Consider the following 10,714-nt stretch of genomic DNA (forward strand, 5'->3'; position numbering starts at 1 on the left):
GTCACCCCATACCCATCCTGTGGATGGTAGTCACCCCATACCCATCCTGTGGGTGGTAGTCACCCCATACCCATCCTGTGGGTGGTAGTCACCCCATACCCATCCTGTGGGTGGTAGTCACCCCATACCCATCCTGTGGGTGGTAGTCACCCCATACCCATCCTGTGGGTGGTAGTCACCCCATACCCATCCTGTGGGTGGTAGTCACCCCATACCCATCCTGTGGGTGGTAGTCACCCCATACCCATCCTGTGGGCGGTAGTCACCCCATACCCATCCTGTGGGTGGTAGTCACCCCATACCCATCCTGTGGGTGGTAGTCACCCCATACCCATCCTGTGGGTGGTAGTCACCCCATACCCATCCTGTGGGTGGTAGTCACCCCATACCCATCCTGTGGGTGGTAGTCACCCCATACCCATCCTGTGGGTGGTAGTCACCCCATACCCATCCTGTGTGTGGTAGTCACCCCATACCCATCCTGTGGGTGGTAGTCACCCCATACCCATCCTGTGGGTGGTAGTCACCCCATACCCATCCTGTGGGTGGTAGTCACCCCATACCCATCCTGTGGGTGGTAGTCACCCCATACCCATCCTGTGGGTGGTAGTCACCCCATACCCATCCTGTGGGTGGTAGTCACCCCATACCCATCCTGTGGGTGGTAGTCACCCCATACCCATCCTGTGGGTGGTAGTCACCCCATACCCATCCTGTGGGTGGTAGTCACCCCATACCCATCCTGTGGGTGGTAGTCACCCCATACCCATCCTGTGGGTGGTAGTCACCCCATACCCATCCTGTGGGTGGTAGTCACCCCATACCCATCCTGTGGGTGGTAGTCACCCCATACCCATCCTGTGGGTGGTAGTCACCCCATACCCATCCTGTGGGTGGTAGTCACCCCATACCCATCCTGTGGGTGGTAGTCACCCCATACCCATCCTGTGGGTGGTAGTCACCCCATACCCATCCTGTGGGTGGTAGTCACCCCATACCCATCCTGTGGGTGGTAGTCACCCCATACCCATCCTGTGGGTGGTAGTCACCCCATACCCATCCTGTGGGTGGTAGTCACCCCATACCCATCCTGTGGGTGGTAGTCACCCCATACCCATCCTGTGGGTGGTAGTCACCCCATACCCATCCTGTGGGTGGTAGTCACCCCATACCCATCCTGTAGGTGGTAGTCACCCCATACCCATCCTGTGGGTGGTAGTCACCCCATACCCATCCTGTGGGTGGTAGTCACCCCATACCCATCCTGTGGGTGGTAGTCACCCCATACCCATCCTGTGGGTGGTAGTCACCCCATACCCATCCTGTGGGTGGTAGTCACCCCATACCCATCCTGTGGGTGGTAGTCACCCCATACCCATCCTGTGGGTGGTAGTCACCCCATACCCATCCTGTGGGTGGTAGTCACCCCATACCCATCCTGTGGGTGGTAGTCACCCCATACCCATCCTGTGGGTGGTAGTCACCCCATACCCATCCTGTGGGTGGTAGTCACCCCATACCCATCCTGTGGGTGGTAGTCACCCCATACCCATCCTGTGGGTGGTAGTCACCCCATACCCATCCTGTGGGTGGTAGTCACCCCATACCCATCCTGTGGGTGGTAGTCACCCCATACCCATCCTGTGGGTGGTAGTCACCCCATACCCATCCTGTGGGTGGTAGTCACCCCATACCCATCCTGTGGGTGGTAGTCACCCCATACCCATCCTGTGGGTGGTAGTCACCCCATACCCATCCTGTGGGTGGTAGTCACCCCATACCCATCCTGTGGGTGGTAGTCACCCCATACCCATCCTGTGGGCGGTAGTCACCCCATACCCGTCCTGTGGGCGGTAGTCACACTATATCCGTCCTGTGGGCGGTAGTCGCCCCATACCCGTCCTGTGGGCGGTAGTCACCCCATACCCGCCCTGTGGGCAGTAGTCACCCCGTACCCATCCTGTGGGCGGTTGTCACCCCATACCCGTCTTGTGGGTGGTAGTCACCCCATACCCGTCCTGTGGGTGGTAGTCACCCCATACCCGTCCTGTGGGCGGTAGTCACCCCATTCCCGTCCTGTGGGCGGTAGTCACCCCATACCTATCCTGTGGGCGGTAGTCACCCCATACCCATCCTGTGGGTGGTAGTCACCCCATGCCCGTCCTGTGGGCGGTAGTCACCCCATACCCGTCCTGTGGGCGGTTGTCACCCCATACCCGTCCTGTGGGCGGTAGTCACCCCATACCCATCCTGTGGGCGGTTGTCACCCCATACCCATCCTGTGGGGGGTTGTCACCCCATTCCCATCCTGTGGGGGGTTGTCACCCCATACCCATCCTGTGGGGGTTGTCACCCCATACCCGTCCTGTGAGTGGTAGTCACCCCATACACGTCCTGTGGGCGGTAGTCACCCCATACCCGTCCTGTGGGTGGTAGCCACCCTATACCCGTCCTGTGGGTGGTAGTCATCCCATACCCGTCCTGTGGGCGGTAGTCACCCCATACCCGTCCTGTGGGTGGTAGCCACATCATACCCGTCCTGTGGGTGGTAGTCACACCATACCCGTCCTGTGGGCGGTAGTCACCCCATACCCGTCCTGTGGGTGGTAGTCACCCCATACCCGTCCTGTGGGCGGCAGTCACCCCATACCCGTCCTGTGGGTGGTAGTCAGCCCATACCCGTCCTGTGGGTGGTAGTCACCCCATACCCGTCCTGTGGGTGGTAGTCACCCCATACCCGTCCTGTGGGCGGTAGTCACCCCATACCCGTCCTGTGGGTGGTAGTCACCCCATACCCGTCCTGTGGGTGGTAGTCACCCCATACCCGTCCTGTGGGGGGTAGTCACCCCATACTTGTCCTGTGGGTGGCAGTCACCCCATACCCGTCCTGTGGGTGGTAGTCACCCCATACCCGTCCTGTGGGCGGTAGTCACCCCATACCCGTCCTGTGGGCGGTAGTCACCCCATACCCGTCCTCTGGGCGATAGTCACCCCATATCCGTCCTGTGGGCGGTAGTCACCCCATACCCGTCCTGTGGGTGGTAGTCACCCCATACCCGTCCTGTGGGCGGTAGTCACCCCATACCCGTCCTGTGGGTGGTAGTCACCCCATACCCATCCTGTGGGCGGTAGTCACCCCATACCCGTCCTGTTGGCGGTAGTCATCCCATACCCGTCCTGTGGGCGGTAGTCACCCCATACCCGTCCTGTGGGCGGTAGTCACACTATACCCGTCCTGTGGGCGGTAGTCACCCCATACCCATCCTGTGGGCGGTAGTCGCCCCATACCCATCCTGTGGGCGGTAGTCACCCCATACCCGTCCTGTGGGCGGTAGTCACCCCATACCCGTCCTGTGGGCGGTAGTCACCCCATACCCGTCCTGTGGGAGGTAGTCACCCATACCCGTCCTGTGGGCGGTAGTCACCCCATACCCGTCCTGTGGGTGGTAGTCACCCCATACCCGTCCTGTGGGCGGTAGTCACCCCATACCCATCCTGTGGGCGGTTGTCACCCCATACCCATCCTGTGGGGGGTTGTCACCCCATACCCATCCTGTGGGGGGTTGTCACCCCATACCCATCCTGTGGGGGGTTGTCACCCCATACCCGTCCTGTGGGTGGTAGTCACCCCATACCCGTCCTGTGGGCGGTAGTCACCCCATACCCGTCCTGTGGGTGGTAGTCACCCCATACCCGTCCTGTGGGTGGTAGTCACCCTATACCCGTCCTGTGGGTGGTAGTCATCCCATACCCGTCCTGTGGGCGAGAGTCACCCCATACCCGTCCTGTGGGTTGTAGTCACCCCATACCCGTCCTGTGGGTGGTAGTCACCCCATACCCGTCCTGTGGGCGGTAGTCACCCCATACCCGTCCTGTGGGTGGTAGTCACCCCATACCCGTCCTGTGGGCGGCAGTCACCCCATACCCGTCCTGTGGGTGGTAGTCACCCCATACCCGTCCTGTGGGTGGTAGTCACCCCATACCCGTCCTGTGGATGGTAGTCACCCCATGCCCGTCCTGTGGGCGGTAGTCACCCCATACCCGTCCTGTGGGTGGTAGTCACCCCATACCCGTCCTGTGGGTGGTAGTCACCCCATACCTGTCCTGTGGGCGGTAGTCACCCCATACCCGTCCTGTGGGTGGCAGTCACCCCATACCCGTCCTGTGGGTGGTAGTCACCCCATACCCGTCCTGTGGGTGGTAGTCACCCCATACCCGTCCTGTGGGCGGTAGTCACCCCATACCCGTCCTGTGGGCGGTAGTCACCCCATACCCGTCCTCTGGGCGGTAGTCACCCCATATCCGTCCTGTGGGCGGTAGTCACCCCATACCCGTCCTGTGGGTGGTAGTCACCCCATACCCGTCCTGTGGGCGGTAGTCACCCCATACCCGTCCTGTGGGTGGTAGTCACCCCATACCCATCCTGTGGGCGGTAGTCACCCCATACCCGTCTTGTTGGCGGTAGTCATCCCATACCCGTCCTGTGGGCGGTAGTCACACTATACCCGTCCTGTGGGCGGTAGTCGCCCCATACCCGTCCTGTGGGCGGTAGTCACCCCATACCCGCCCTGTGGGCAGTAGTCACCCCGTACCCGTCCTGTGGGCGGTTGTCGCCCCATACTCGTCTTGTGGGTGGTAGTCACGCCATACCCGTCCTGTGGGTGGTAGTCATCCCATACCCGTCCTGTGGGCGGTAGTCACCCCATTCCCGTCCTGTGGGCGGTAGTCACCCCATACCCACCCTGTGGGCGGTAGCCACCCCATACCCATCCTGTGGGCGGTAGTCACCCCATACCCATCCTGTGGGCGGTAGTCACCCCATACCCATCCTGTGGGTGGTAGTCACCCCATACCCGTCCTGTGGGCGGTAGTCACCCCATACCCATCCTGTGGGCGGTAGTCACCCCATACCCGTCCTGTGAGCGGTAGTCACCCCATACCCGTCCTGTGGGCGGTGGTCACCCCATACCCGTCCTGTGGGTGGTAGTCACCCCATACCTGTCCTGTGGGTGGTAGTCACCCCATACCCGTCCTGTGGGCGGTAGTCACCCCATGCCCGTCCTGTGGGCGGTAGTCACCCCATACCCGTCCTGTGGGCGGTTGTCACCCCATACCCGTCCTGTGGGCGGTAGTCACCCCATACCCATCCTGTGGGCGGTTGTCACCCCATACCTATCCTGTGGGGGGTTGTCACCCCATACCCATCCTGTGGGGGGTTGTCACCCCATACCCATCCTGTGGGCGGTAGTCACCCCATTCCCATCCCGTGAGCGGTAGTCAAAGGATTACAGAGGTACATAATGGGTCCAGGGACAGGACCCCAAAGTTTTGATAACTGAACAAGGTACAAAGGTAATGACCTCCAGGTACAAGTGGTAGTCTTGTTACTTTCTGCTCAGTAGTGAGAGGTAGTATCCCTGGCCTGCCTTGCCTACCTACCTCATTCTCTACTTCTAGGTCTATCTGTCCTTTAGAGAATGATATTTTTTGTTGATAGATGATTTTTGTTTATACAATAGAACACAGTAGGTTAGGTCAGATTCGACGGGAAACAGGACAAGAGTTTCCTGATGTTTTTGGTCACCTCATCGAGACCTTTCGCCGGATGCCGGTCCACCCCTTTAAAAATTTTGGTCATAGTTATAACCATATTGTTTAAGTTCGGCTCGATGGGGAAAAGAGGCTGTCTGAAATATTGGTTTGTTTGGGACACCTAGGTCGCAAAAATGTCCCCCTTCGATACCCACCACTGTCATATCCACAAGTTTCTCTAGACCTATTAATTACAAATGAAATATGTATCACCAGGAATTCTGGTAAATATATGTTTGTGGACTGTATATTAAAATTAATAAATGATTATGTATATACACATTTACATAACAGAAGGAGAATATATCTTAATATCACTCACCTATTTGACTGGAGATTAAGGTGTATCATACTCAGAAAACCTCACTTTCTATGAAAATAACACTGGCCAGAATTACAACATAAGACTTATCTGAGGTTCCTGGAGTTGTCTTGTCCAGTCGCCTGATATCTCAAGTTATGCAGAAATGCACATCCAACAATTTCGCCTCCTATTTGAGAGATGTCAACCCAAATTTTACCTCTAGAGCACGAAAAATTCTTCCCATTTTTCACTAACGTTTGTGTCCAATTCAAACAACAATGGCGAGTCTCCTCTGCGCAGGCGCAGCTTCCCATTTTTATAACATAATTTTTATTAAATACAATATATGTCATCAATTTACATATACTGTATTTCAGGAAAATATATAGTATTTTCCACAGCAGGAATCAACAAAATTAATATCAATAACCTGATGAAAGTACCTAACCGAGATAGAATTCGCAGCAATAATTTCACATTGGACAAATTTAGATTTAGAAAAAATATAAGGAAGCATTGGTTCGGCAATTGATTTACAGAGGAATAAAAAAAGCTTCTAGGTAGCTTTACTGGGACGATAAAGGTGGGTAGCTATAAATATAGGTTGGACTGGTATATGAGTGGGTGAGGATGTGTGTGACTTGAATCTGCCTAGCATGGCAGTGTTCCTTCATTATGTTTTCATGTTTTATGTAGAGGAAGTAGCAAGGTTGAGAGAGGGCGAAATATTACAGCAACATGACCCAGCGTTCTCCCTTATTTACTTAGACACAGAGTAAGATGGTAATCCGTCAAAGGAGATCGGCTACTGATAACTGTGTTAATGACTGACTTCTTCACAAAATCGGGAACGTGACCCAGAGAAAAATACAAAAGGTAATATGAGACCTGCCTAGAAAAAAGGTGATCAAGATGGAATGAGAGGATACTCAGCCGAGACAAGATAGGAAGAAGAATTCGGATACATAAGAGTTTCTCTGGTTAAGTGTTGCTGTAACGCTACAGTTCCAAATGATTTCAACACACTTGAATGCACTCAACACACAACTTTGAATATAAAAATTGTTAGAGCTGTGGAGGCCGAGATTAGACGGCATACTTATTTTCTATCTGACTGAATATTTTCAAACCCAGTAAGAAACCTGCTCTCCATAAGAGGAATCGAACTGTAAGCTATTAGACAGCTTGATTCGATAACCACTCAAGTACCTTGAAAATTAAATCATTAGATACTGTGTGTTGGGTCTTGTTATATATTGGTCTCGTCTTAGAGTAACTAGTTTCAATGTTATTTATGTTATTGAGGCAGAAGACCCACTGAACAGTGACCTCACACAGATTTATTATTACAAGGACCCTAACAGAAATAAATCAGTGTCTGACTTTTTTTTTTCGTTGGGGGTGGGGGGGGGGGAGTTATCTTAGGTAAATTACACAAATGTTGCTAGGTGTGACGATTATAATTATGTGTATCTGTACCTAAATAAACTTACAATCACAACATTATTTCTATATTCCATCATTATTTAATCAATGGAATGATCATTCGAGCAATGCCGTTCCCTTGAACGAATCTGTCTGGACTTCCTACTCATTTCTGCAGCATTGCAAGCTCCTGATGTGTTGATTGCAACACGAAAGGCCTAGATCTATCATTCAGGTCACCCCAGTGGTTGTTTTGTATTTGTGTCGCTTGTTCGCGATTATTGGCCACCGTGGCCTCGTGGCAAAAGCTCCCGCTTTTCACGGCGAGGGTCCGGATTCAATTCCCGGCGAAGGGGTAGAAACATCGGACGTGTTTCCTTACACCGGTTGTCCATGTTCACCCATCAGTAAAATGGGTACCTGGGTGTTAGTGGACTGGTGTGGGTTGCATCCTGGGACAAAACTGACCTAATTTGCCCGAAATGCTCAGCATAACAAAGTGGTTTTCTTTATAATAACTAACTAATAACTAATTAAATTTAATGATACAGTTATTAAATTTAGAATCGGTGGAGTCTGTGTGATAATTAGAGACTGAATCAATGAGTTACCTTCAGATGTTTAACATTGGTCTTGTTGTATATAGTAAGGTTTATTTTTGTTAAATTGGCTTCTTCACAGTGGCTGGAGAATACCTCTTCTGGTTGGCTTCAAACTGCCAAAGCTGCCGATTCTTAGTGGAATGTTTGAACAGATTTTGGGCCGTGTAACTGCCACTATCATATTCATTACTGAAGACATTGCGATTTTTTTCCTTACGATGACTCGAAAATGCCCCTTCCGACTGGTATCAAATCTTCACTGGTAATATATAACTGCATTAAAAACTTGCGAAACACTCTGTACTACTCCTTTTGAATGTGCTGAAGTAAAAGGGGCTGGGTTTATGAGATACAGGGATACCTTTCTGTGATCATATATATATATATATATATATATATATATATATATATATATATATATATATATATATATATATATATATATATATATATATATATATATATAGATATATATATATATATATATATATATATATATATATATATATATATATATTTGTGTGTGAGTGTGTCGTGCCGAATGAGCCAAATCAGAGAGTTAGGTTTATAAAGAAAATATCCTTCTTGCCGAATAAGAAGTTAATTTTTTTTATGCCGTAAATCTCCTAAAATCAATGTGAACATAACGAATATATATTATATAAATTTAAACTAGCCTATGATATATTTAGTAGAATGTTATTAAAAGAATTACATAAGGTCTTGTGATATAGTATACAAAGGTCAGTCTTAACTCAATAATAGAGCACTGGTCTCGTGTACTAAATATCAGACTCTTATACTCAGTAATAGAGCATTGGTCTCGTATACTAAGGGTCAACCTTCTGAGTTCCATAACAAAACACTGGTCTCGCATACCAACGGAGAGCCTCCGTAATGGTAGCTAGAGCCCTGTTCTCGTAAACTAAAAATCAGTCTTCTTAGCTGAGTGAGAGAACACTGGTCTCGTGGTCTCGTAGCCCGAAAGAGAGCCTCCTTAGCTCAGTGGTAGAGCACTGGTCTCGTAAACCAGGGGTCGTGAGTTCAAACCTCACAGGGGGCACAGGATAAATATGTTTATTTTTAAGATCAACTATTGGGCTATGGTAAATGTATGTGGCGGAAAATCACGTGCATGTTACTTGCTCTGTCATGCAAGAAGGACCACTTCCATAAGGTGATATAAAAGGGCAGACTAAACATTGTCAGATTTCGCAAGACAGTGATATTGTACGTGAACCATCGTCTGTAAGCCCCTAACAGCCATAATCCGTACAACTTGTAATATAATACAGTCTTTACAGCAGCAAGTACTTACTGTACATGAGTGTGTTAGCTGAGAAAATTACAGGAAGGTAGAGTAACAGCAGCTGAGAGACTGGTTGTGCACGGAGTGTAACGAGACAGACTTAAACTAAACAGCTGAAGAAATTTTCTGTGTATTGAGAGAGAGTGGCAAGGCAGTCACTGCTAACATCTGTATTATTTTCACGGGGAAACGTTAACCCTCTATGGATCATAAGAGCATGTATTGGAGCGGGGAATATAAAACAAAAGATTTGAGTCAAGAAAGACGAAGACAACTTCAATTCCTTGATCATGAGCTTGTCACTAGCATCATGGTACCCTCTCAACCAATAAGTGGCAGCAAGAGCCTCCAGTAAGCTCTGTAGGATTAATAAAAGTGATGCAATGTTTGGAAAACCTACAAGTTGAAGAATAAGACGTGGACACTAGCAACACTGCGCCTTACTGAGCTGTCACACACATCTGTTGTTATTCTCAGAGGTAGAACCTTGACTTGTCTTAGCTTAGTGATGGCACCACAACAAACACTGCTATCTAACTTATGCAGTTGCAGAGTACTGCTTATGTAACATTATGAGAAAGTCACAGACCTGAGAGGTAGCAATGCTGCCATCAAGCTTATAGGGCGAGGGTGCCATGCTTTGTGTTGACATGAGTATTATAAGGGCGAGGGTGCCATGCTTTGTGTTGACATGAGTATTATAAGGGCGAGGGTGCCATACTTTGTGTTGACATGAGTATTATAAGGGCGAGGGTGCCATGCTTTGTGTTGACATGAGTATTATAAGGGCGAGGGTGCCATACTTTGTGTTGACATGAGTATTATAAGGGCGAGGGTGCCATGCTTTGTGTTGACATGAGTATTACAAGGGCGAGGGTGCCATACTTTGTGTTGACACGAGCAACACTTTAGTCCCGCCCAGAGCTCAATACCTGTAACTAATCGATTACTTTCTATCACTTGGTCTAACCTACATCTCCCTCCCTCCCAAATCCTCCATCAACCCTCCATCCCTCCCTCCTAAATACTTCCATCCCATCCTCCTTCCTCCAAACTCATCCCTCTATCCTTCCTTCCTCTCCGTGCTTCCCTCCTCCCTCCCATATTCCTCCCCACACCTCTACATTAATAACCACACCCCTACATTAATAACAACACCTCTACATTAATAGCCACACCCATACATTAATAACCACACCTCTACATTAATAACCACACCTCTACATTAATAACCACACCCATACATTAATAACCACACCTCTACATTAATAACCACACCTCTACATTAATAACCACACCCATACATTAATAACCACACCTCTACATTAATAACCACACCCCTACATTAATAACAACACCTCTACATTAATAGCCACACCCATACATTAATAACCACACCTCTACATTAATAACCACACCCCTACATTAATAACCACACCCATACATTAATAACCACACCTCTACATTAATAACCAAACCCCT

The 10,714-nt window shown here is 50.0% G+C and overlaps 1 non-coding gene across 1 annotated transcript; it reads left to right on the plus strand.

Moving 5' to 3' along the window:
- Positions 1-8,914: 8,914 nt before the first annotated feature.
- TRNAT-CGU (transfer RNA threonine (anticodon CGU)) lies at positions 8,915-8,986 on the plus strand. The gene has a single exon. It is a non-coding gene; the product is annotated as a tRNA-Thr (tRNA).
- The last annotated feature ends 1,728 nt before the right edge of the window (positions 8,987-10,714 follow it).

Source organism: Cherax quadricarinatus, chromosome 35, assembly GCF_038502225.1.
Source record: "Cherax quadricarinatus isolate ZL_2023a chromosome 35, ASM3850222v1, whole genome shotgun sequence".
Classification (NCBI taxonomy): Eukaryota; Metazoa; Arthropoda; class Malacostraca; order Decapoda; family Parastacidae; genus Cherax; species Cherax quadricarinatus.